Raw genomic sequence first — 26,931 nt, 5'->3', positions numbered from 1 at the left:
TAAACTCTAGGTAGAGGGTCAGTCAGGATTTCCCTAGTCTGAGGGAAATTGCAGGGGCCCGGGTTATTAGCTCTTGCCCACTTAGTCTCCCCATGACAAACCCTCAGCTGTCAGCTTCAGCAAGGCTGGTTATCAAAAATAGAGGGGTCGCCACTCCGATTTTCTTAATTATTTAAATAGATAATTAAAAAAAAACGGTGTGGGGTCCCCCTAATTTTTGACAACCAACCAAGCTAAAGCAACCAGCTGTGGGCTAGTATTTTCTGGCTGGTAAGGGGCCATTGACATTGTCACCCCCAGCCTAAAAAATAGCAGCCCACCCAGAAAAGGAACATCTATTAATTATTTATCTAGAGCGCAGGCGGCAGCTGATGAATACTCCCAGATCTTACCGCCGATCAGAAGCCGTGTTTGCCGCGCTGTCATGCACATGTCAGCACAACAAATACCCGGTGTTCAGGAAGGCTGAACCCGAACAACAACACGGACTTCCTGGTGAAGTCCGTGTTCGGTGTCTGTGCCCGAACAGTACGGACACCTATCTCTACTGATGACCCGTTGACAGCACTGCAGCCAATCAGTGAACTCAGTGGCTCGTGTCAAAGCTTGGGCAAAGCCGTTTATCTCAACGTCACGTCTGCGCTGCAGACAATAACAGACACCAGGAACAGTGGCAGAGACCTGGAAATAGGGAGAGGGAGTAAAGCACAGTTTGTTTGTGTTTTAACAAAGTAGGACAGGGGACAGAAGTTTTCCAGAAATTAAATACCCCTTTAAAGGGGTTGTCCAGCCTTAGGTTAGAAGTCTGCAGTCACTCTATGTGAATCCTCAGGTTAGAACCTTAGGTTAGAAATCTGCAGACTTGTGAATCCTCACAGTGAGCACAATGCACACTCTCTGGATTCAAGGTGTGTGACCCTAAGTATGCCTCGCTCAGTGCAAGTGAATTGAACGAGGCCGAACACGTCTATTTGGAATGTGGCCAGAAGTATGCAGAAGACCACACGTTCCTGAAGCTGGAGAATCCTCACAGCACGCAGTCTGCACACTGTGAGGATTCACAAGCCTGAAGTCACATACAGTGACTGCAGACGTGTACCCCAAGGCCAAACAACCCCATTAAGGCTACTTAGCCACTCGAGATACAGCTCAATTCACATTATGTGTTACAGTGCATTGCCTGTTTCAGGTATCAGGTTTTTCAGTTTTTGTATGGGAGAGGTGTAATTGGACACCCAAGTAGTCACTCACTACACCGATGATGAAAAATCTGGTCCTTTATTACATTACACAATATCACTTAGGTATTTAGCAAAATTGTCTAATAATTTCGCAAAATTTATCAAAATTTGTGCAACAGTTTGAAAAATTTGGTGCTAAAAAAATTGCATAAAACCCCCCACAAATTATTCATTTTCTTTTTTTGTTTAGTGGAGCACTTGGGGTCCGTGGTGCCAAAAAATATAGCAAAAAGCTATGTGTGATTCCAGCCTTCCACTTACTGTAATTGAAGAACAGGAAAAATACATGAGGAGAATTTCAGGATTTTACCAGTCCAACAATCCAGAAAATCTAGTAATCTAGCCAAAAATGTTTTATTTTACTTTATGTTTTTTTGTTTTTGCTGTAGCTCATGAGATAATATCTACACTTTCCTGCCATACTTGAATATAACAAATGATTTCTTAGTTCTGGGGATGCTTGAAGCATTCTGCCCGTTTCTCAGCAAATTATTTGATTAATCATACATCAATTAATAAGGGAAATAGCCCGCAGAGTTCTGTCTGTTTACACAACACGGCCCACATTTACTAAGCAGTTTATGCCAGTTTTTGTGGTAAACTATCATAAAAAGTCAGAAATCATCATAGCGCCAATTTTACGCAAAAATAGCAACTGTTCTTATCACTCATCAAATGTAAAAATTGTCATGAAAGTTGGCAATGCTTTTAGTCAAATTAATTACACGGCCTGAAAATTACAAAACAAAATTAGTGAAAGTCTACGGCTACTCATGGTTCTCTTTTCAGGAAACGTTTTTGGATATAAGTCCATCAGAATTGAAGAAGACAAGATTTCTTCATGATTCACAAGATGTGTTGGTTGTGAAGGGGTTTGTACAAGGGTTGTGTCTAGTATTGAATTTTTTGGAGGGTAGGAAGTCATGTTTGAATGGCTCTACTTTCAAGACCAATGTTCAACCTACCAAAAATCCAGTCCGTGGTATTAGTTAAAGAAGATGATATGGTGCAAGTAGTGGAACTGATTCTGAAAAATGCCAACAATTTGATCCCAATGGGGGTTGGCTACGTTTCTGGGTGTAGTCCACTTGGAAACTGATAGATCCTGGTGAATGATGGTTGATGGTTGTAAGGTCGGTCTCCTGACAAAATTATACTTTACCCTCACCGAACAGGAACTTTATCTCTAACCTGACCACATGGATGTCTGTATAGACTCTCTTGTCTTCAGGGCTCCCTTCCCTTATGGCTAAGATACTTTGCTGAATTCAACATCAAGTCTTACGAGTGGCCCGGTGTTCCTCAGTTACATCATCTCCCAAACACTTTGAAGGCCTATTTAGAGACACCTATGTATCTGAGTACCGACTCTCTAATGTGTTCAGTTGCTGTTTGGAGTTTGTCACCATTTAGTTTCTTTTATTGCTGTCATCAAGACCTGCTGGTTAACCCATCGTTTGCTGTAAGCATCAAGAACTGTTTAATAGAGACTGTCTATATTACACTGCATACATTTTTGTAAACTCCTGTGATTTCTATAACGTGCACCTGCCGACCTTCAGGCCTAATTGTTAATCCACCACTTGCTACCTACTGAATTACCCATTTTCTGCTGCGCTGCTTTTTAGACACTGTTCATATTACATAGCAAGCATCACAGCAGTCATCTTGTGAGGTTCCTACAACCTGCATTTATAACATGGTTCAGACAGTCCATGACCTTGCATCTACTCTCTCGTGATCATTTCTTGCTTTGTGACATTTGGAGTATCCCGCTTGCTTGCTATTGACCTGCTCGGTCCGAGTGTTGACCCTGACCTGTAGCTTAGTGGATCCATCTCACCAGGTGAGCCTAACACAGACAAAGTTTCGTGTTCCCTGATATAACATATGATTCAGTAGGGATACAATGCTCAGTTGGGTTTATATACCAACAGATCCAAGTTCTAAAGAACTTGGTTTCACATAAAGCTACTCTGTCTCGTTAAAACAGGTACGGTAAGTCTTTGGGTTCCTACTGAACTATGTGGATATCACTGTAGGCATTGGCAGGCACTATAATTGGGGTTAGGGCTTCTTGGGGCAGGAAATATTTTCTCAAGCATACCCTTATGGTAATTTGGTAAACTCATATATATGTCAATCTAAAGAAGAAAAAAAAATGCTAACAAATTCAAAAATATTTGAAAAGCTTCAAACATTTTCTCATTGCACCACATTTATAGATAGCAATCAGATAAAGAGAAAAGTGATGGGACATGTAGTAAAAAGAAAACAATGGTTCATAGGGGCCAGGAAATAACAAATGATCAACGATAAAGACCTCTCACCCTTGACCGTACACACAGAGAAAAAAAAAAGTAATTTCTTCCAGTGGCCGTGACCTACATGGCTCCTCGGTCCATTCTTCACTGAGCAATACATAAGCCGAACAGCTAAAGTCAATCTATAAAAAAAAGATAATATTTTATATTTATGGGACAGTGACCTGTCTGCAATCCTAGTCACCTCTGACCTGCTGAGCTTACAATATAATCCTTTAATATGTGAGATCCATAAGGACAATAAGAGCTCCTAGGTGTTCTTAAAGGGATGTGAGATAACAGGACAAGCCGTTGTGTAAAAAAAACTTCGAAGCGTTCTATGCCTCCGTACAAGGAATATATATAGATTACATAGAGGATACCAGTACTAATACTCTTAACACTGTACTTTTAATTTAGAAAGGAAACCTAAAATGACCCCCTTCTCTGAACCAGAAAGGAGAACCACTCAGAAAAAAAATAATTTCTCTCATGGTAGGAGCCAGCATTGGGCAATGTAATGGTCAAAATTGTCAATTAAATGGTCATCATGCAATAATACAGCATGTAATATCACATATGTCTGAAAGAACCACCTGAAAGGAAGTGTTTAACTTCCCTGCAGCTCCCCTACAGGACAAATGAGGCATTACATACTGTGCTGTGTATACATGGACATGTCGGGTCCTCCAGAGTGAGAGACTCTTTGTGTGGTCTGGTTAATAGATGAACACCCTAAAGACCCCCACAATTAACACAAAATTAACTATTAGGGCATTTTAAATTTGGGTTTTCCAACTCAGAGACCCCTTAAAGATCAGAGCATGATAACTAATTCCATGCATTTGCAAAGTTTCACTACTTTATTATGTAAATGACTCCGATATTGTATGATCAAATGGGTGAAATTATGAGAACTGATTTTATTTTAATGAGAATATCTAAATTTTTCATCACATTTACCTCTGCTGCTAATTGTAAAGTTTTCGTAAACTCAAAGCGGCTCCGTTTTTCTTTGATGTCTTGGTTAATGATGACAACATAATGGAGTGATAATATCTAATGATCTAACAGCCAAAAAAAAAGCTGCTCGCAGACCATCGGAAAGGCGTTTGGCACCTCCAAATGGAGCGAAACCACCAAAATCAAATTTTGGGGGATTAGCTTAATTACAATTATAAGGTTACACAACTAAGAGAACTTTGCTGTTCCACCAGGACATGTAAAAGGTTGACAGTATCTGCTGGATTTAGCAAAAATAAGTGTTATTAAACTAAGTAATAGGCCACAATAAGAAAGATATAGAGAGCACCTACATGGAGGAAGAGTTAAAAAGGTCTAGTCCAATTGTCTGCACCCTCTTGATCCAACTTTTTCTCAGATCCCCACCAAGCATTGAATTGCAAATGGTCACCTACTGATATCTTAATCTCCTGCTCCACTTCTACTGTGTGTCAGACTGCTTGCAGAGATGACAAAGAGGTGGGATTTTCAGTTCTGAGCAGGCTAGCATGGACAATGTATACTAGGAAGTGAGGGAACGGAAGTTCCAGCACCTATAGTGCCGATAGAATGCTGATGAAGAGGAACTACCCACTCGAAAAAGTATATTGAAAATTGCAAAGCATGAGAATCAGTGCCAAGACAGTTCATGGACCTGTTAGACTGGTATGTGCACCAAAAACAGTTTTAAAGGGGTTGTCCAAAACTTAGATTTCTCCACCAATCAGCTGTTCGTGGTCAGATGTAAAGAGTGTATGGAGCACACAATGCACTGGCTGCTGCTGGGTACTACGGATCGGCTGATATTGAAATGATTGGGATCTGTGCTGCAGTACCCAGTATGACCACTACAGAGTGTACAGAGCTGCACCATTCCGGCTCCACACACTGTTTACAGCTACTGGACCCGTAACTGGACGATAAATGGGGATGCCGGCAGTCAGATCCCTACCTAATTGATGCTGATGACATATCCTGAAGATAGGTCTAAGCACGGGATCTGGTTCAGACTGAACAATCACTGAGACTACACAGGTACGAATTAAGGTTTTGAAGGAGGACACCGCTGCCCCTCACCAGATATCCGTCAGCACATTACTACCTTCTAAATACTCTCTGGGTTATAGAATTAAACTTGGTCCATAAACAACTTTTATCCCGAATCAACAATATAGGTGATAAATATAAGATTGTTGGGTCTCCGGCGTTAATGAGCATGTGCAACAGCTGCCTATAACGGAGTTCGCACATGCTCAGTAATTCATTATTTACACAGACACTTGTTTTCGTGATCAGTGGGTTTTCCAGCAATCAGACATCGAGTCGTTAAACATTTACCTATGGACAGGTGATTTATATTGTTTATATTGTTTTATGACATCAATTTTTCTACTTTTTAATACTAGTCTACATTACCGGGGAAAAAAAAAATCAAAATATTTCATTGCACTCTAGCTATATCCAAATTATTTTGGCAAGGATCGGGCTTCACCCTTACTCATAAGACAATAGAAAATTGTTAGAAAAATGATATCGGTTCTATGGACGTTGAAGAATATTGTAGAAAACCACTATGTTTACAGCTGTACATCATGTCCTGGCAGAAGGGTGCCGTAGGACCTGCCAAGGGATGCATTAGGAGATTACAATGTACTTTAGATACAAGGTCTTGTTTTTTTGTTTACCTTGAGAACACAAAGGCTCCTATGGATTTCAGCTACAAGGCGTCCATTTCCAGAGGCCCCGCGCCTGTCGAGAGAAAATATAATAATTTTATTTCAATATAGAACAAAAAAAGCAGAATAACAGTTTGTGGTGGAAGACTAACTGAATCTAAATTTTAGACAAAAAAAAAATTAAGAATTTGATTTATAGAGCTTTAACAATAAGGGTAGGTTCAATTGACTGTGTTCTTATCTGGGAAAAACTATCCCATTACTCTGATCAGACTTTGATCAGAGTGGCATCAGTTTTTCTTGGATGCTTAGAGAAGACAAGGTTTTTCCACCTTTTCCAATCTTGCAGTTCGTGAAAATCTGACCGCCCTCGGATTCCATTACCAATTTTGATCTGAGATTTTTTCTGTGGTCCAAGGAAAAAAATCGGACATGCGCACAGCCAAATAGAATATCATAGGTTCGAGTGCTATCCGTGAAAACCCCAGATAGTACTAGTACGAGAAAATCGAGAATCTAAGGGTGATTTGTAACCCAAATTTTTAAACCACATGTAAGATGTAAAGTGGAAAGTCGTAACAATAAATCATGACCCATTATCACTTCGATGAATTTACCAAGGATGTGTTCACACTAGTGACATGGCTTCCACTTATACAAGATGTCTCAATTCTTCATTGCTTTCATCACCAGACCACTGATGCTTGATAGACTTTTACTGTATGTATGTTGAACTACGCTACTGTTTGCAGTAATTTTTGGAAGAATAGTGTCTGTCCAGTGCCATCCTTTCCAGTACAGATGCCAAGACTTCCAACAAGATGAGAGCATTTAACGATTGTGTGAACGGAGCCTTACTACTTGAAGAGGTTTTGGAGAAGAAACTGAGCAGAAACTCTCCAAATCGTTCTCAAAAACTTGGAAGTTCTGCTCAGTTGCTATGTGTACAAGGAGTCTTTTTGCTCTGGGTTTTTTTTCTGAGGAAACTGAGCAGAACCTCCATGTTTTTGAGGCGTTTTGCATTCTTTAGGAGAATTTTCAACGTGGACCTGCTCCACGAGACTTCTCAAAAACATAATTTTGCACATAGACTTTTTCTCGACTTTGCCAAAACCTGACTTCTCTAGTTCCCTGGCCAACCAACCTTCCCAACTAGTTTTCAGCTTAGTTGGCTCATCCTGACAAAAATAGAAAAGATAGACCCCCATAACCTATTTGGCATAGGAGGAGAGAATACCATTATATAACTTGAGCTTCATAGTCATCTGACCTAAACCTAAACTAGATGGTTTGGGTGGAGATGGATCAATAAAAAAAGGAAAACCAACTGAAAAGAATTCTGCATCTTCTTTAAGTTGGTCACTGGATAATCCCCATCTCATTTCCATCTTTAGTCTATGTATGACATGTACTCATATGTACATATGTACATCTCCATCAGGATCAGCTCCTGCGACATTTTCTTGTCGCCAGATGCCACCATATTCATTCTGCAGGGCGGCACTGGTGATAAAAGAGATGACTGAACTAGAGGATCAGAAAGGCGCGGGCTCTGTACAGACACTAAGATTAGGGCGGCTTGGACCTGCAGTACCATCCAGTCTGGCAGTATGGGTGTGTGCTGTCCAAACGGAGTTATCAGCTTCCTGCTTCAGCCAACTGGAGAGCACCACACCCTATTTAAGCTCCCACCTTACTGCTGGAAGCTGCCATATATATCCTTATGTTCCTCTGGTTCAGTCCTGTTTGTTCAGATCCTGTGCAGTGTATTTGTTTTCTATTTTGACTTTGGCTTATTTTACTGATGATTCTTTCATCTTCTGATTTCGTACTTTCCCTGCTCTCTTGTTTCTGACCCTGCTATCTGACCACTCCTGCTAGTCTGTACTACCAGACAGCAGCTTATTCTGAGGACCAGCCCAGGGGCCCCTATTTAAGGTTAGATCCCTTTACAGGGGTTAATAATGAAGGTTAGTGCAACCTCTGGGATCTGGTAAATGGAGTGGCTTACTCTAAAGGTACCTTCACACTAAACGACTTTGCAGCGATAACGCTAGCGATCCGTGACGTTGCAGCGTCCTGGATAGCGATATCGTTGTGTTTGACACGCAGCAGCGATCTGGATCCTGCTGTGATATCGCTGGTCGTTGCTGAAAGTTCAGAACTTTATTTGGTCGTCAGATCGGCGTGTATCGTCGTGTTTGACAGCCAAAGCAACGATGCCAGCGATGTTTTACAATGGTAACCAGGGTAAATATCGGGTTACCAAGCGCAGGGCCGCGCTTAGTAAGCCAATGTTTACCCTGGTTACCATTGTAAATGTAAAAAAAACAAACAGTACATACTCACCTTCTGCTGTCTGTCACACGTCCCTCGCCGTCTGCTTCCCGCACTGACTGTGAGCGCCGGCCGTAAAGTGAAAGCAGAGCACAGCAGTGACGTCACCGCTGTGCTGTACTTTTACTTTACGGCCGGCAATCACAGTCAGTGCGGGAAGCAGACGGCAAGAGACGTGTGACAGGCACCGGAATGTAAGTATGTAGTGTTTGTTTTTTTACATTTACAATGGAAACCAGGGTAAACATCGGGTTACTAAGCGCGGCCCTGCGCTTAGTAACCCGATGTTTACCCTGGTTACCCGGGGACCTCGGCATCGTTGGTCGCTGGAGAGCGGTCTGTGTGACAGCTCTCCAGCGACCACACAGCGACGCTGCAGCGATCTGCATCGTTGTCGATATCGCTGCAGCGTCGTTTAGTGTGAAGGTACCTTAAGTCATTTTAGACCTGCCAGGCGACTACTGCAAGACCTCATCACAGTGTGCTGGGTTGTAATGTTTGTAGATTGTGAGCCCTCGTGGGCAGGGTCCTCTCTCCTACTGTACCAGTCGTGACTTGTATTGTTTATGATTATTAAACTTGTTTTTATTATGTATACCCCTCCTCACATGTAAAGCGCCATGGAATAAATGGCGCTATAATAATAAATAATAATAATAATGTAAAGTGAATGGTCACAATAAATGTGGGCTAGAATTTTTTAGATATTTTCCCCCTTTTTTGAAAAGTACATGCTCTGTGACAGTGTTCCCCAACTCTAGTCCTCAAGAGACACCAACAGATTATGTTTTCGGGATTTCCTTAGTATTGACAGGTAATGGGATTGTCACCTGGGCAATTCTAAGGAAATCCTGAAAACATAATCTGTTGGTGTCTCTTGAGGACCAGAGTTGGGGAACACTGCTCTATGTAGTAGAGGTTCTTGACAACTGTGTAGTTAGCCCAATGGGTCTAAAATTGTAATATTGGTTAAGGCAAAGTTCATGTAGGCCAAAGAGACATTTATGAAAGTATTAGCCCCTGTTCACATTATACTAATGTTGACTGAACCCACCGATAGCAACAGGTTCGTCCCACAATCTAATGTGTATGGATGCCAACGACAGATAATGTTGGGGCAGATGAGGATCTTTTTATTTTCTAACAGATCAGCCACCACCAGAGGAGTCTCGCAGTAGCTCTCTCATAGAGAATGAGCCATTCTGAGTATGGAAGAGTCAGACAAGATAACTACCGGCATAACCAACAGCCAACATTTGGTGTGTTGTAGTAAGTAAAGTCAGATAAGAGACATGATTTGGTTAACCTACAAAGAAAAGACTTCTGTATACCAGTGGTGCCAACATCCATAAAAAATGTGCCTAAAGCAGCACTGATGATAATAAATCTAGTTATGAATAATTGCGTAGGTAATAATATCTTGTAGGACAAAAAAGACACCTTGCTTTCTGAGAGAATGCCTTCTAGAAAATGGCTTCTATACGTGGCAATGAAAGAATATCCAGTTAAACTCTAGATCTAGATTGATTGGATTCATTAGTTTAATGACTACTGTATTTTTCCCCCCTCAGATTATGAGATTAGTCTCCTGTGAGCTGGAAGTTTGGCTGGTGGTTTTCTTTATAACATCAGAACAGATCAGTAATTTTCATCCTTTTAACTACTTCTGGACTGTCCAAGGACTATAAATCACATGACAGTCCATACTTTACAGTGATGTTCTGAAACTTCAATACAATGCAAGCAACTTTGAGCCGGCTGTCAGACACAGCCAGACTCCTCGAAGAGAAGATACACATGATTTATTTCCATGTTTACCTTATCTATCACTGTATACACTTGTATATACAAATTAGGAAGCAGTATCACTGACTGTGCTTCCTTCTCAGTACCCATCAGTCATGTGATTGCTAGGTGTAAGGATTATGCCGGAGCTGCTGGGTCTTATGAGACTCAGTCAGCTTCGCTATGCAGACAGGAAGCTGAAATTCCCCTGTAACTGGAGCTAAATAACCAGCCCCAGTTACAGGGGTATCAGCAATAAAAATAATGTACTAATGTTAAAATGTTCCAACAAAGGTATTTTAAGCCTTATTGGGGGCACAGTGTGAAATAAATGAAAAAATAAATAAAACAAACAATATAAAATGGACCAGGACAATAAAAGATAGCATGGATATCTTTCTTTAGCATAATCATTAATCATATCCTAGAATCATAATTAATATAATAAAATTGAGATGAAATGGACTTGTGGTGACCTGATGATTGATATGTAATGAATCAATCATGGTAACATCAATGGCATCCAAGGATATACTCTATCAGCATTACAAGCTTACCTGGAGCCTAAAAGGTTAATACATATTCTTCCCTCATTTACCCCTCTGAGAACCATTTATCTAGGGCCAAGCTGCTGAAAAATAGTCATCATTCCAGCCCAAGAGTGGAGGTCAAGGGGAGCGGAGGTCAGTGGCTGCTCCCAAGAGTAGAGAGTGATAAATAGTACCTTCTCACCGGATGAAAGATGTGAGGAAGGTGAGCAGCACAGATTAGAGGGCACAGCTGCACAGCAAACACATCCACCAAAGTCTGTGAACCACCTCGGTCTTAATCAACATTAGCATTAATAAGGGAAATAGAATAAAACTCATGCAATAAGGCAAAGACTAAGAGGAACATCTCTATTGTTTGAGCTAGTGATTGTTGGATCAGTCAAGGGCATAGCGACAAAAGGCTTGTTCAGAAAAACATTTTTATTTATTGTATTAGGAAATTCTTAGTTCATAAAGTTCATCCCATGTTCTAGATTCTCATATCCAGAGTGGGGAGAAGTGATAAAGAATGTCTCCCGCCCCCGAGGACCTGTCTTGTCCGGCATTACAAACTCAATCCAATAAATATGAATATGCACTAATTATTGTTTAATTGCTCCTTGGTAGCTCTGCAAGGAAACTAAACACTTCATATAGGGGCTTATTCACATGTCGGTTTTTCGTGTACGGGTGATATCCATATTTTTCACGGATAAAACTTGTTTCGGCTCACTTGGTGAGGTAGATCTTTTAAGACCCAGGTCCAGGTGGGAACACCGGTCATGGACATCAAAGCAGGAGGCATGTAAGGTAAGTGGGAAACAAGGACTAGAAGCACTGGAGACCACAGGCAGACAAGACACCAGAAAGCCGGTATGGAGCAGGTACTAGATGCACTGGAAGCACACAGGTTGCAGGAAAACTAAGAATCTTAATACCAAGACACAGTTGTATGTCTTGGTAGGCCTTGTATAAGCATAGGTAGACCACCTAATCAGAGCATGCCGGGCCACTTACAAAACCCGATGTAGAGAACAACAGCGGGTCAGGGTGAAGGGAGCAAAGCCTGGACCCGGGACAGGTGTGTAACAGCACTCATACCTATGATAGTCTATGGGACTGTCCACATGTCCATGATTTTTTATGGACCGAGTGGTCTGGGGAAAATCCTCGAGGCATGCCCAATGTTGATCCAAGGCTCAGATCAATGTCGGCAATGAAAGTCTATTTGCCCTCCTAGGAGAAATAGGAGAAAAAGTGATGAAACTCTGATGAAATGCAAACTGATTTTTACACAAGAGAATCACAGACGTGTGAATGAGCCCTTAGGTTTCCAAAAAGGATACACCTGAATGCTTGGTGTCCCAGCATGTGGAGCACTTTGTTATCTGCCTGTTCAACAAGTGACCCTTCTAACAAGTAGGGATCATACAAATTTAGCCCCTTTAAGTAACTTCATTGGACCACATGGTGCTAAAAAACATTTTAATAGTGTTATGTTTGAAAGGTTTCTCAACCCAAATGTTAATCATTACCCCACTGTGTTGTGTAACATTTTGATTAAAGGGAGGAACTTGTCACTTGACTTTTGATACCCAAACCACAGGCGGCTTGAATCAGAGCCTGGCTGCACAATTGAAGATGTGAGGAGGTGGACATGCTGCCCATGTTCCCCTTTGAAGACCCATGGGTTGTTGTAATGTGTAATGTGTGTTGTGACATGCGCTATTAGTGACGGTGTTGTATTTTGCCCAACAGTAGGGAGAGTTATGGTTAATGATTGGGACTAACTCGGAGTGGAAGGGGATAAAGTGAAGGGACAGCGACGAGTTTCCTGTCAGGAGGTCAGATTGGGCCCAGCCTGCAGTAGAAGCAGACCTATGGTCTGATAGGTAAGCAGAGTCGCATTATGTGGGTGTCATGAGTGAGTGGAAACCTAGGGAATGGATAGCAAGATCCAGGAAAGAGGCAAGAGAAAGTAACGGAAAGTGTGAGTGATTCTCCAAAGACAGGATCTGGGGCAAGAAACTTAGCAACGCAATACTAAACTTGCGAGACAAGGAGGTAATGGGAAGGATCAGAGCAGGGAATGTGAGATGAAGAGAGTGCCCCGGGTGGTGTGTCCAAGGTGTTGGCCAGTAGACTGAGTAACGGCCACAGTGGCCTAGTAGCTCCCCTAAGGAGAAAAGGATACGAAGCCATGGAATGAACTACTGGACACTCTCTTACTGACTGTAGTACCGTTGTTGGTGAAGAGGGAAGTTCCTGAAGGTTCTTACTGACTGTAGTACCGTTGTTGGGGAATAGGGAAGTTCCTGAAGTATCGTGCTGGATGGTGGTGAAGATAGAGGACTAAGTAAGAAAGGTTATAGAAAATGTGTTTCATGTATTAAGAGAAATGTTCATGAAGTTATGCCCCTGCTATCTGTTGCATATAAGTTCCACCAAGTTATTTTTCAGTTAAGGACAGTTCATTTTTAAGTGGTTGTCTCGCGAGACCGCTACGTCATCTGGGGTCATGCCGCAAAGCATTACTGGGCATCGCGAGGAGCGGCAAGGCTGCCAGGGACGCCGGAAGGTGAGAATATCACGATTTATTATTTTTTTAATTATTTTTAATGTTCTATCTTTTTACTATTGATGCTGCATAGGCAGCATCAATAGTAAAAAGTTGGTCACACTTGTCAAACACTATGTTTGACAAGTGTGACCAACCTGTCAATCAGTTATCCAAGCGATGCTACAGATCGCTTGGAAAACGCTAGCATTGTGCAAGCTAATTAAGCTTGCAAAATGCTAGTGTTTAGCGGGAATACGCATGCCAATTCCGCATGCGATATACCCGCGGCAGGAGTTGTGAAAATTTCCGCGGCAATTCTGCAATGTGTGCACATACCTTAAGAATGAACCTGCTCCAAAAATGTCAAAAGTGACTAGCATTTCTCTTCCAGACCTACTTTTTTCTTTCTAGTGTCAGTGAATAGTGGTGGCCTAATTTCCGAAATGCTATTGGGAGGGACAGAAAAGTGAAGAGCTTAAGAATGGAACACAATCCAACAAGAGTGTCTTTAATCCCGTTGTTGTTGTTTTTTGTGTAACGGCTGACTAAGAGCCGCGAGACATGCAGCCGCGTGGACTCGAATATATTATTCGAGCACACCTAAAGATACTCGGGTAGCACCTTATCACAACACGTTCACTCATCACTAATGCTTGGAAGAAGGAAAACATTTTTTGAAGGAAAGGTTTAGGAATCTTTGCCTACTTTCGGTGTTAAAATGAAGTGAGAATTCAGCTTAATATATTTTGATTATAGTTGGCCAACTTTAGTTTTTAGTTCCATGGACAAAAAAGCCATTTTCACTGGACCAGTCACCTGGACATTAGAGGGGCATCTTCACAATTCAATAAAACTATACCAGTGTATTTGATGTATAGGAATCAGCAGTCATACTTGGTCCTGGGTGCCAAATGGGGGCCCAAAAATTTATTTGACACATAAGAAGATACTAGTACTATAAATGGCACATGGTAGATGGAAGGGTGACTTTGCAGACTCTGAATTACGGTTCATGCAACTAACAGGCATCAGGTACTTGCTAACTACCTTCCACATGTGGCCGGCACCGATCTCTGCCAGCACAGAGTGGTCACAGACTGCTTCTGCTGACGATTCACTGGCTTCCACTATGTCAATTCAATAGAACATCGGCTTCTCTTCCGCTCTGCTCTGTTGACGGGGTGTGACTGCCGACGTCATGCTGATTGACAGCTGGCTCCCCGCTGCCTAACTGTGGGGAGCGAATTGTCAATTATTATGATGTTAGCAGTCACGCCCTGTCGACAGAGCAGCCCGGAAGCAGAAGAGTTGCTCTGTTGACATGGTGCAGCTGATTGGCCGGCAGGAGCGGTCAGTGACTACTCTGAGCTGGGTAGAGTAGGCAGGTAATTGCCTCTGTTAGCAAATACCTGCCTGTTAGTTTTTAGGCCCATAGAAAAAAAAACAACAACCTGGATAACCCCTTTAATTTGTTTGACGAGTCCACCATCAGAGATAGTCCCGGGTCAAACCTGTAACTGATTATTGTGACAATATGCAACATCAATACCATACAAATGGTTAGATATTTGTGGTATAATGGTTGGACATCACCAAATATCCCGAGTCATTTTGGTGTAGGGGAACTAAGTATTAGGCATGACCCATAAATTAGTATTTATTTTGATTGAGTACATTACATTTTCTGCCTTCCTTCCTGTTGTAAAAGAATTACTTGTGTGGAGCCAGCATTTTGTTACTAGTGGAGCAAGCTGGCACTCATTAACCCTTTTTTTTGGCTGCAGAACTGTTTATTTGGGCCAGAATTCGGGTTACGGTTGTACAGTCTAATTTTTTTTTTTCAGGTCTCATCCAGATAACACGTCCTGTTTTATTGGCCCAATTCGCAGCTTCTAAGCCCTCTAAATTGTCATGTTTTAAGTCGTCCTGTATAAAATTGCAGGGCTCCGCTGATGAAATCGGCTTAATTACACTTCCAGCCTGATTTCAATGTTATCCAAGCAGCGGTGCCAAGTGGTAGATCCAGAGTAGCGTAGCAGAGTACATCTACATAAACTCCTACAAATCTGCTGTGCTTTAAATAGCAATGACGAAGCCCTCAGAGATATTTTCAAAGTCCTTGCTCTGTCTCGAAAAGTGTCACACAATGACTCAATACATCACACAGCTGCCGGCCCCTCCAGCCAGCCATGATAAAGCAGCAGTCCCACTGGCAAAATGTATCAGTCGGTGATGTAATGGCCAACGCACTGCACACATATTACCTCTCACATGTCAGGCTGCATTTAACACACCGGGCATACAACTCATACTCATGACATGAAAAATAAAGAATATCTCAATTAACAGCCCGGGGCACAAACCACTTCCCATGAGCCGTGTGCTTATATATTGCATTTGATTAAGTAGTTTGTAACTGGTATTCAAGGCTTATCATAGTAATAATCAAGGTAGAAGAAAGACAATATATTCTAAATAATTGCTACTACTAGATGGTTAATGTGTTATCATGGAATCATGAAAACATCCCCTTTCCAAATTTTTTATTTGGATCACATGAACGTCATAAAGAGGAGAGTTCTGCTTAGGATGAGCCTCTACTAGAGGTGCTAAGAAAAACTGGATCTGTCAGTCACAGCACCATCCATTTATTTCATCATTGCACATTCAGATGGCAGGTAACACTATACACATTATGAAAATATGGCACTGGGTTTCTGAATCTACTTTTGCCACGATCAGCTCACCTCCTGGCTACCTTCAATTATAACAGGGCTGTCGTGATAACACAGCCACATGACTTAATTCAAGTGTGGCACTTTTCAGCTTTGTACAGACTGGCTCTATGATTTCTGTTATTTCTGAAATTAATGACACGTATAAAGGATTTGTTGAACCCATTTTTCCCCTTGGCCAAAAAAAAACTTTGGAAAAAGCCTTCCTAGATATTGAACCAATTATGAGATTAGGGTCTCCTATTTTGACACCATTTAAAATCGAATTATTAATAAGGGGTTGTCTCATGAAGAAAACCCCATATGGATTTCATAAAGTCCTTTTAGGTACTCGTCATGAGTCAGGATGGAGAGCTGCTCTCTGTGAGCTTCTCTCATCCTGGAAAACTAAGCCATCTTTTATTACAAGGACAGCCATTTATGTAAATCTCTGCCATGCAGTACTACGTATTCCCTACAGCAGACGCCTGGCTGACAGCAGCTTCCAGATGCTAGAAGAGTGACCGACCGTCCCAGTGGCTCTTTTTCAAAGGATTCATTGCTGATGAGACATCCCATGTTCTCACTGCTTTAAAAACTTAAAGAAGACCTGACACTTGCCATAAATATGTACTTTTATTATCTGTCGTAAATGCCACTGTTATCTTGAATCCGGTGTTGTCTTTCTTTTGCTCCTGTTCCTCTCCATTCCTGAGATATATCGCCTCCTCTTCCCTGTATGGTCGGAAAGAATCAATGAAACCTAAGGAGACATACGTAGCTCAAAATACTTGATAAGATGTTTGTTAGTGCGAAACTGCAATATCTACTTACTTTGCACATTCAGACTTTTTGGAAACCCCTCACTAGAAAGTGTAGCTCACAGTTAAGTTTACAGTTGTCCACATTGCTTCCAAAAATAGCTCTACTTTCAGTTTTCGTGCATACATGTCGGTATAATTGTCAATTAAATGAGATTTTTAAAGTATTTTTATTTATTAATTTGACCTCAGGAGTATATATTATCCCTTCTAAATACTATGCAATACGTACAGTGACATCATCACTCAAGAGTCAAGACCTTTTAAGGCCGACTTGGACAGTCATGAGTTTTTGAGTGTTGAGCCTTGTGTTTTGTTATCCTCTGCTTTGGAGTTTGCCACCATCCAGTTCTCTCAGCTGTAATTAACTCTGCAAGCTCTTGTGATTTCTACAAGCTTTATCTACTTTTGGGGCAGACCTGCTGATTAACCCTTTGTCTGCTGTAATCATAAACTGTTATCTGGACTTGTTCCTGCATTTTATTGCATCTTCTCTTCAAACAAGCTTTCCTCTTTATCTTTGTCATTGGCTATCCATTTATTTGGCGATTAACTCTTCGTCTGCTGTAAGCATAACAAACTCTCCTCTGAAAAGCACAGTTTTTTCCAATGAAGCTAACATTAAATGATTCAGAAATACACTCTATACATTGTTAATGTGGTAAATGACTATTCTAGCAGCAAACGTCTGGATTGTAATGCAATATCTTCATAGGTGTATAGAGGCCCATTTCCAACAACCATCACTCCAGGGTTCTTATGATACTTTGTGTTTGCTAGCTGTGTACGAAAGCTAATGGATTGTTAGAATACCCTTGAAAACCCTTGTGCAAGTATGTTAGCACAGCTGAAAACAGTTTGGCTGATTAGAGAAGCTATAAACCTGACCTTCCTTTGAGCTAGTTGAGAATCTGGAGCATTACATTTGTTGGTTCCATTAAACTCTCAAAATGGCCAGAAAAAAAGAACTTTCATGTGAAACTCGACAGTCTATTCTTGTTCTTAGAAATTAAGTCTATTCCATGCGAAAAATTGCCAAGAAACTGAAGATTTCCTACAACGTTGTGTACGACTCCCTTCAGAGGAGAGCACAAACAGGCTCTAACCAGAGTAGAAAGAGAAGCGGGAGGCCCCGCTGCACAACTGAGCAACAAGACAAATACATTAGAGCCTGTAGTTTGAGAAATCGACGCCTCACAGGTCCTCAACTGGCAGCTTAATTAAATAGCACACGCAAAACGCCAGTGTCAACGTCTACAGTGAAGAGGCGACTCCGGGATGCTGGCCTTCAGGGCACAGTGTCAAAGAAAAAGTCATATCTGAGACTGGCTAATAAAAGGAAAAGATTAATATGGGAAAAAGAACACAGATATTGGACAGAGGAAGATTGGAAAAAAGTGTTATGGACAGATGAATCCAAGTTTGAGGTGTTTGGATCACAGAGAAGAACATTTGTGAGACGCAGAACTGAAAAGATGGTGGAAGAGTGCCTGACGCCATCTGTCGAGCATGGTGGAGGTAATGTGATGGTCTGGGGTTGCTTTGGTGCTGGTAAAGTGGGAGATTTGTACAAGGTAAAAGGGATTTTGAATAAAGAAGGCTATCACTCCATTTTGCAACCCCATGCCATACCCTGTGGACAGCGCTTGATTGGAGCCAGTTTCATCCTACAACAGGACAATGACCCAAAGCACACCTCCAAATTATGCAAGAACTATTTAGGGAAGAAGCAGGCAGCTGGTATCTATCTGTAATGGAGTGGCCAGCGCAGTCACCAGATCTCAGCCCCATTGAGCTGTTGTGGGAGCAGCTTGACCGTATGGTGCAAAAAGTGCCCATCAAGCCAAACCAACTTGTGGAGGGGCTTCTGAAAGCATGGGCGGAAATTTCTCCAGATTATCTCAGCAAATTAACTGCTAGAATGCCAAAGGTCTGCAATGCTGGAATTGCTGCAAAGGGAGCAAAGGTTAAAGGAGAAAATTATTATTTCAAATAAAAATCTTTTTTTCAAATCTTGTCAATGTCTGGACTAGATGTTCAATTCATTTGGCAACTGATTTGATTAATAAAAGTATGAGCTTTCGTGGAAAACACAAAATTGCCTGGTTGACCCTAGACTTTTGAACGGTAGTGTACATCTTCAGTTTCTCTGCTTGTCTGCAGCCCTGGTGCTCAGACTCCTGGCGTTTCCTGTTCTGTCTAACTCGCCCTGTTGTCCTAATCCTTGCTGTTCCAAGTGCCATTCGGCAAGTCCTGCCCGCTGTGCCATCGCCTTCGATCCATGTGTTCACCCTGACCTGCGGCTTATTGAATCCACCTCATCAGGTGAGCCCTAACACCCTTCTACCATAAAACAAAGGTGATCTAGCCTCAAAGCATTGGTTTTATGGGGAAAATATCATAGCAATGCTGTGCCAAATAGAGGCGTCCTATGGTGGCACATGGATTGCAGGCCCAGGGTGCTGCCATACAAACCCTATGCTGTCATGCGTGTGATGCCTTACATCGGTTTCTTTCCTTATTTGATTGCACAGTCCACATTTAATGTAAAATACAGATTCATTTTATCAGGTTAATTTTCTAATGCTAATCACTTCTTCTCATTTGGTTAACTTGGGATTTACCGGTATTTTAAAAAAAATTCAAAAAAATCTATAAAACCTAAAAGAAAAATGCAATAAATTCCCCATGGTAATTACTGGAGCTAATCCTTTTACATGTTTATTAGCAGTCAGGGCTATATTGCTATATGATGTCACCACAGTTGTCCTTGAGGTCGCTGCATCGCCAGAGGCGCATCATCTCTTCTCAGCACTGTGTTGAGGACTAAGAACAAAAGGTTCAAGATCAATTTCAATTTTTTTTTTCAAATCTGTACATCCTGTAGTCTCCTAAGAGACATTTCCTCTGTTTTACGATATCTACTTATGAAAGACTTACATTTATCCCTAAATACCCCTAGAGCCACACTGCAAAGTTAATGGAGGGGCTGATATCGACAGGTTTGGCCAACAGTCTAATGTGTGTAGGGGATCCCGAATCTCCCACAACAGATGATTTTGGGCAGGAGATAAGGATCTGATATGTTTGATTTCAGACTGCCGATCCTTTTGTTCTCTAGAGATAAGCCGCCGCCAGAGATGTCTGGCAGCAGCTCTCTCATAGAGAACACAAAAGCTCTCAGAGTATGTTTGAGCCAGGAGAGCTAGCTCATGTCTCTAGTGCCATGCTGCAAAATTGTCCTTTTTTTGGCTGATATTGAAAGGTTCGGATGACAATCTAAGGTGCATATGGGCTCCCAACTCTTCTTCAACAGGTAATTTTTGGGAGAGCTGCAAAATTGTCCTTTTTTTGGCTGATATTGAAAGGTTTGGATGACAATCTAAGGTATATATGGGCACCCAACGCTTCGATTTTTGGGAGAGATAAGGATCTGGTGTGTTTGATTTCATGCTGCTAATCCTTTTGTTCTTGAGCTATAAGCCACCGCCAGAGATGTCTGCCAGTGGCTCTTTCATAGAAAATACCGGAGTGATCCTGAGTATGGGGAAGTCGGGATAGATAACTGTCAGCTGAACGATCGGCTCAACCATCCTTCAGACGACAGATAAAGTGCATCTGGGGGGCTATACTACATTTCTTTATTTGGAAGGAGGGAGGGGAGCATATGGCTATGCAAAAGGAAAACATTTGAAGATACTCTTCGACTATTTGGATATTCGTAGCCATTATCATCATGAAGAGGAAAGCAAAAATGTGTTAAAAATAAAAAAGTTGTTCTAACCACAGGATAGGTCTGGCCAAAGGTATCTCCCTCGATCCTGAAAACGGGGCACTGAAAAGCCCAATTAGAATGGAGTGATAGGCGAGCATGCATTCCGGTATCTCTCATAGGCCCATAGACAAAAAATGGAGCGGTGGAGCCCCAACTTGGTCATTGCTCCATTCTATTAGGCATTTCAGACTCCCATTCTCAGGATTGATGGAGATCTCAGCTGTCAGACCCTAGAGAGTTAACATCTATTATGTGGATAGGTAAAAACCTGCTTTTTAAGGGTAAGGGGAATGGCAATTAATTGGGGACGCTTGCTTTTAACTTTATGTCTGACACTAGAAAACAAAGGCAGACTTTTAACTGCCCCAAATGAACACTACAGCACCCCCTAAGGCGCAAAACGTAGACTTTTCCCATAAAATACCCACAGTACCCCATAATGATATCAGCAGACAAGTATATCTTCACATATGTCAGTTCTGCCTATAGACGACTGAAGAGCAGTATTTCCCGGCAGCTTTTATAGGGTGGATGTGCTTCTGACAACATAATCCTGTACGAGGACTGAACAATTAAATTAAAGGGTTTTTCCTCATCTTCATAAATGGGTATCGTCCGATAGTGCTTGTAAAAACCAGAAATTTTGCAATTAACTGCTTATGAAAATTTTCACCCGTTCTTGAGATATTAACATTTTTCTTTTGTTTACAGCTGGTCGCCATGGAGACCGACCACCCTTGTGCTTACAAGGTCCTTTCTACTGACCATTTAAAACGGGATTGGATTACCGCTGCCTCCTATTCCTCCGCGGCTTCAGTGCAGTGCTTTCAAGCTATAAACACCAGAAGTGGTCGGTGTCGGAGACAACAAGCGCTAAGCAAGAGAAAAGTGGTAATATCTCAAGAACGGATGAAAATTTTCAGAAGCAGTAAATTGCAAAATTGCTTGATTTGACAAGCACTACTGGACAATACCCATTTATGAAGATGGGAATAATAACCCTTTAACGATCGTTACAGGTTTTTGGCGTCTCGAGTGAATGGAATGGGCCAGTAAACAAGCTCCGACAGACTTGTATATAGTTGATATAGAGGTGGATAATTGACCAAAATCAGCTTGACTAATTGGGCCTTTAGCCCGGTAGAAATAGCCGGAGGCTAATCTAAAGCCTTGCCATTCGTACATATGCAGCATACGCAGTTTTACTAACTTCTCCGAGTTAATGCCAGACAATCGCACTTGCAGTTAAGGGTTAAGTAGGTGCTCCTACTACCTGTCACCAAGCCACCTATGTTCACGTCATGGTGGCTCATCAAGGATTATGCTGACCTACTTCCACAGGGGCTGCTTAATTAAGGCCTTACACACAGTGGCGTAGAGCATGTCCAAGACACAGAACACTTTAAACCCTTGTATCATTTTTTCCCCAAACTTTGAGTTTCTGAATGTCATTTACTTATTTGCATATTAATTTTTTATTTAGAAAAAAGTTAAATTTTTGTCTATAGTGAAGAGAATTCTCCAGAAGGCTTACTTAGCTGATAGTGCCGCTACCTGGGGTATTATAATGCTCTTATTTCCAGGGCTGTATCATGTGCCCAAAGCACAACCTATCACCGGATCTTTTATGGGGACCTTCATGGATTAAGGACATCTCTACCACCAGACATGGGACTAAAAAAGGGACAATGTTTGTTGAGGGCCCAGGTTTGAATGTGTGTAAAAACCAGTCCATATTTTGGATAATTATACTGCCTTAATAATAATTAAAGGGAATATGTCAGCAGTTTTTGTTAAGTGATCAGATACCATAACGATGTAGGGGCTAAAATCCTGATTCCAGCGATGTGTCACTTACTGGGCTGTGTGTTGCTGTGTTAATAAAATCAGTGTTTTATCAGCAGGACTAGGTGTCTTGTGCCTCCTAGTCAACGGCTAAGTGTAACCCCGCCTCCAACACTGATTGGCAGCTTTCTGTCAATTTACAGTGTACACAGCCAATCGGTGGTGTGGGTGGGGTCATACAGGGCTCAGCATTCTAGATCTGCAGCAGAGAAACCAAGGATTGTATCAAAATGGCAGCATGCAGAACAATAAGTGATATATCACTGGAATCAGGGTATCAGCCCCTACATCATGCTGCTCTCAGTTTCCATGGTAAAAAAAATTCTCACAGATTCCCTTTAAATATTACTGCCATAATGTGCCTACAACTATGTGGTGCCAAATAAACAACTAAATTATACCGTCATAAAGCACCTAAACGGTAGCACCATACCGGATAGCATAGCAAATTATATTACGGTAATACAATCATAATGAAAAATTTTCATATCAAGTTACCAGGTAGGAAGTTTTTAACAAGCTGCACATGGTGATGATGGGTTAATGGCCATTTTTAAATGGTGGGGGACCCCAAAAAGTAGAGTTTTGCCCCAAAATAGAGTACCTAGTTAATAGCGCCATACAGTGAACACATAACAGTGCCAAACAATACCTAAATGGCAAAGTAATACACTTTCCAAACAGTAGCACTGTATGATAAATGTTCACGCCAAGGCGCTAGGTAAGAAGTTTACTAGGCAGCACATGGTGAAGATGGGGTGGTGGACATATCTAAATGGTGGAGGCCCTGGGAAAGTCCAGTTTTGCTCTCGGCTTTACCACAATTCGAGCTATCAATGACCAATATTATTTCCTATCTATGGCTATAATGATGGTTTGCTTAGAATATCATGGTGGTGCCTTGAGTTGGATCCCAGCCGATTTGACATCGTCGACCTATCCTCTAGATAGGTCATAATACTAAAATCCGGCAAAACCATCTAGCTTTCACGCCCATAATTGATGATGTCTTCAGTTAAAAATTAAAATTTGTATATGCTTCTGTAGTCTATCAAAAAGAAAATATTAAAATCCAAAAGGCAGTCTACCAGACAAGAAATTCTGTATGTACACTGTCTCTCAGATTGGGGTCTTAGGAGCCTCGTAACTATTTAGGATCTTGTTTTCCCTGGGGAATAATAATCAACTGGGAATTAATTAACAACATGTGAAATTTATGGGATATCAATTAGCAATAAGTTTAGTACCGAATCACTGCCCTCATGTCAACATGTTCATTATTCCAAACCAATAAATTTTAATTGACGATTGGCCTCACGCAATCAAGCACTGACTGTCCATGGTGGCTATACTACACAGAAACCACGGAGGAAGCAGTTGCACTCGCAGAGGTATTAGATCAACCCAGGCTCTGAAAATGAAGCCAAAATGCCCCTTTGTCCACTAAAAAGACAATATTATTATAATAGCACATGGCCGGTGGGTGACTTGGTACAGATTCTGCACTATGGCCTCCTTGGCCTCAAGTTACTCCTCCACGATTCATGCCACCCATCAGCTTCCTACTATTCACATCGGAAGCAATTGTTTGAAATAACAACCAATATTTAGTCTCTTGGCTTGGTCACTAAAGATAAGTAAATTCATGCACTCAATTCACCAATTGGTTGGTTCACCAAATCTTGACTTTCTGTTTTGTGTAGGTAAAAGGTAAAGGCCCCCAAACACATCCGAACCTGTCGATATCGAGTTGTTCGGCCAACAATCTAATATGATTGAGCACACCCAGCATATAAATGTCGTGGGGAACTAAAGAGGTTGGCCACTACATTTTCCTGAAGATAGACCATCAATATCTGATTGGTAGGGGTGCATTCTGATGTTACAGGGGCCAGCAGTTCTCGAATGCTGCTGGGACACAGCAGCTCTGTCCTGTCTACAGTTGACACAGTCATGTACTGCAGATCCACCCCCTTACTCATTCATCTGCTGTACTCATCCACGGCCACTATAGTTTTGAAGGAGCTACTGTGTTCCAGCAGCATTTGAGAACTTCTGGCCACTGCTGGCATGGGTAACAGCTGAACGGCGGTAGTACCACGTAATGCACCACCAATGATCAGATGTTGATGGCCTGTCCTAAGGAAGGGCTATCAATCAAAAAGTAGTGGCCGACCTCTTTAAGGATACAATTTCGTACTGCCGATCCTCTTGTTCGCTAGAGATTGGCCATCGTCAGAGATGTCTGACAGAGAGTCTTTCATAGGAGAGCCGGGCAAGATATGTACCGGCTGAACGATCGACCGAACCATCTATAGTGTATGGAGTGCTTAACGGTTGGTGGGTCTCAAATTGGTGGCATGATAATAAATGAGATTGTGTCCCCAAGCCCATACAACGATTTATTCAGGTTATCATAATAAATGGGAGCTAATAGAAATATCTGTAGGGTCTTATTATTTCTCATTATCTGGAGAAAGCTCATCTAGAGATTCCATACTCATCCCAAACTGTGCAAACATAAAAGTGCAATACACTGCCTAAATGGTAACGCAATGCACTCTCCAAATATTGGCATTGTACAAATATCACCATGCGAAAGCCATCAGATGGGGTTGATGGAGGTCTCTAACTGGTGAGGATCGGGGGATGATTTTCCTTTTTGCTAATTCCCATCCCATACTCCAGCTTTGAGGCCGGCAATACGCTGTCTACGGTATTTCTGTCAAGATCTAACCGTCCTTTATGTAAATTACATATGCAAAACAACTCTATGGAGATGGTGAATGTCAATGGCTGACGTCTACAACTTGGGCTCAGCATTTAAGTCTTACAACTTAGGTGGTCCTTTAGTACGTGGAATCAAGGATATAAAAAAAAAACAGATTACAATCCATCCTTGGTTTCGGATTAAACAATAACAAGCCGTAAAACACTTTACGATTTGACATTTACATATACTATTGGAGCCTCCTGAGCCTCGTAAATGTGCAGACATTCTGCTGCCGCTGCTTAGTGCTCTTACCAAGTATCCGGTTTCTTAGGCCATGAATCAAAAATGTATTATTTACTTGTTGAGCACAATAAGATAACAGAAAATATGGCCGTCTACACACATACACCGTATAGTGTCTAACAGAGCTGATTATTTCAAAGACTGAATGTCAAAACTATGTTTTGGTCTTTAAAGGGAAGCTGTCATCAGAAAACGACCTAGTGTTTTAATCAGGTTTATTTGATAAAAAAAATTTTAATTTAATTTTGGGCAATATATATTTTTCTCCATATAGCAATCAGAATTAAATATAAAAAATACAAATTTTGCAATTCTCCTAACTGGCCACTAGGGCTTTTTTTCGACTCTAACTTCCTGTTGTTTCAGGAAATCCACACATATTAGCCACAACGATCAGAGAGAACAGAATCCACATTGTGACTGTGGTATCTGTCTTGTCTTGTGTTGAATTGATTTCCCAAGTGCTCAAAAAAACAAAATTTATCAATTTGGGGTTCAAAAGACATAGAAGAGACTGTGTTTTGCACACACTATGACATTGAGGCATCTAATGAGATTGCGTAAAAGTCCTTCTGAAAAAGGGGAACAGGGTTAGTTATGACATTACCTATTGTAATTGGTGGATCCTGTGTTATCAGGTGTAACCTGTCATTGAAATCCTGCCTCTGATGATAAGGAGCCTGCTGAAAACTCTTCTTGAAAGGACAAGTCTAAAAAATACCCCAATGACCAGTGTGAAAAAAAATTGCAAGATTGCTAATTCTGTTTTTTTAATAAAGATCGTGAGATGAACAAAACTTTACCAACATTTTAAAAAAATACATTTAACACAAAATACTAATTTAAACAATAGGTTATTTTCATGATAGATTCCCTTTTAAAAGGGGTTTTCTAAAGAAGTCATCCTCTGCCGGATAGTAAGTGACCACTAGTGGTGGCCTGACTGCTGTGGCCATTAATTGGCTACGGGGTCAGGTGGCTGGTGGTGAGGATGCAATCCCTACCGATCGGTAGTAGCACAGGAGTAGAGGGTGCTTTCCGGTTCTAAGTATGGCTTTTTTTTTTCAACTTTTATAAAGATGGCTTCCCACCGGTGACTTTTACACCGCAAATCCTTTAAGTCCCAATCTGGATCATGAAATGATATAGTATCCACACAATTCTATATATTTTTAATAGAATTAACCAAAAAATAACTAGAAATCTTAAAGGAATTGTACAATCTCTTTTTGTCAGGAGGGCCCTCTGAACATAAGCTGAACGCCCGATGTCCTTTTGCTATGATCTCAAATGATCGGCTCTGATCTGTTACGGAATCTGGTAGCA

The 26,931-nt window shown here is 41.4% G+C and overlaps 1 protein-coding gene across 3 annotated transcripts in view; it reads right to left on the bottom strand.

The window, feature by feature from the left end:
* The window catches only part of SGCD (sarcoglycan delta), a 589,398-nt gene that overhangs the window by 418,976 nt on the left and 143,491 nt on the right, over positions 1-26,931 (bottom strand). For 2 of the 3 annotated variants that reach the window (XM_077266420.1, XM_077266419.1), the window contains exon 2: positions 6,232-6,295. The gene's annotated coding sequence lies outside the window, so the exon portion shown is untranslated. Of the gene's footprint in view, positions 1-3,629; positions 3,688-6,231; positions 6,296-26,931 lie in introns of those variants that run through there. The other variant, XM_077266421.1, reaches the window with a different exon arrangement.

Source organism: Ranitomeya variabilis, chromosome 5 (genome assembly GCF_051348905.1).
Source record: "Ranitomeya variabilis isolate aRanVar5 chromosome 5, aRanVar5.hap1, whole genome shotgun sequence".
In the NCBI taxonomy this organism is placed as follows: domain Eukaryota; kingdom Metazoa; phylum Chordata; class Amphibia; order Anura; family Dendrobatidae; genus Ranitomeya; species Ranitomeya variabilis.
Note: the sequence above shows the minus strand (reverse complement) of the source record. Positions and strands in the feature narration are given on the sequence as shown.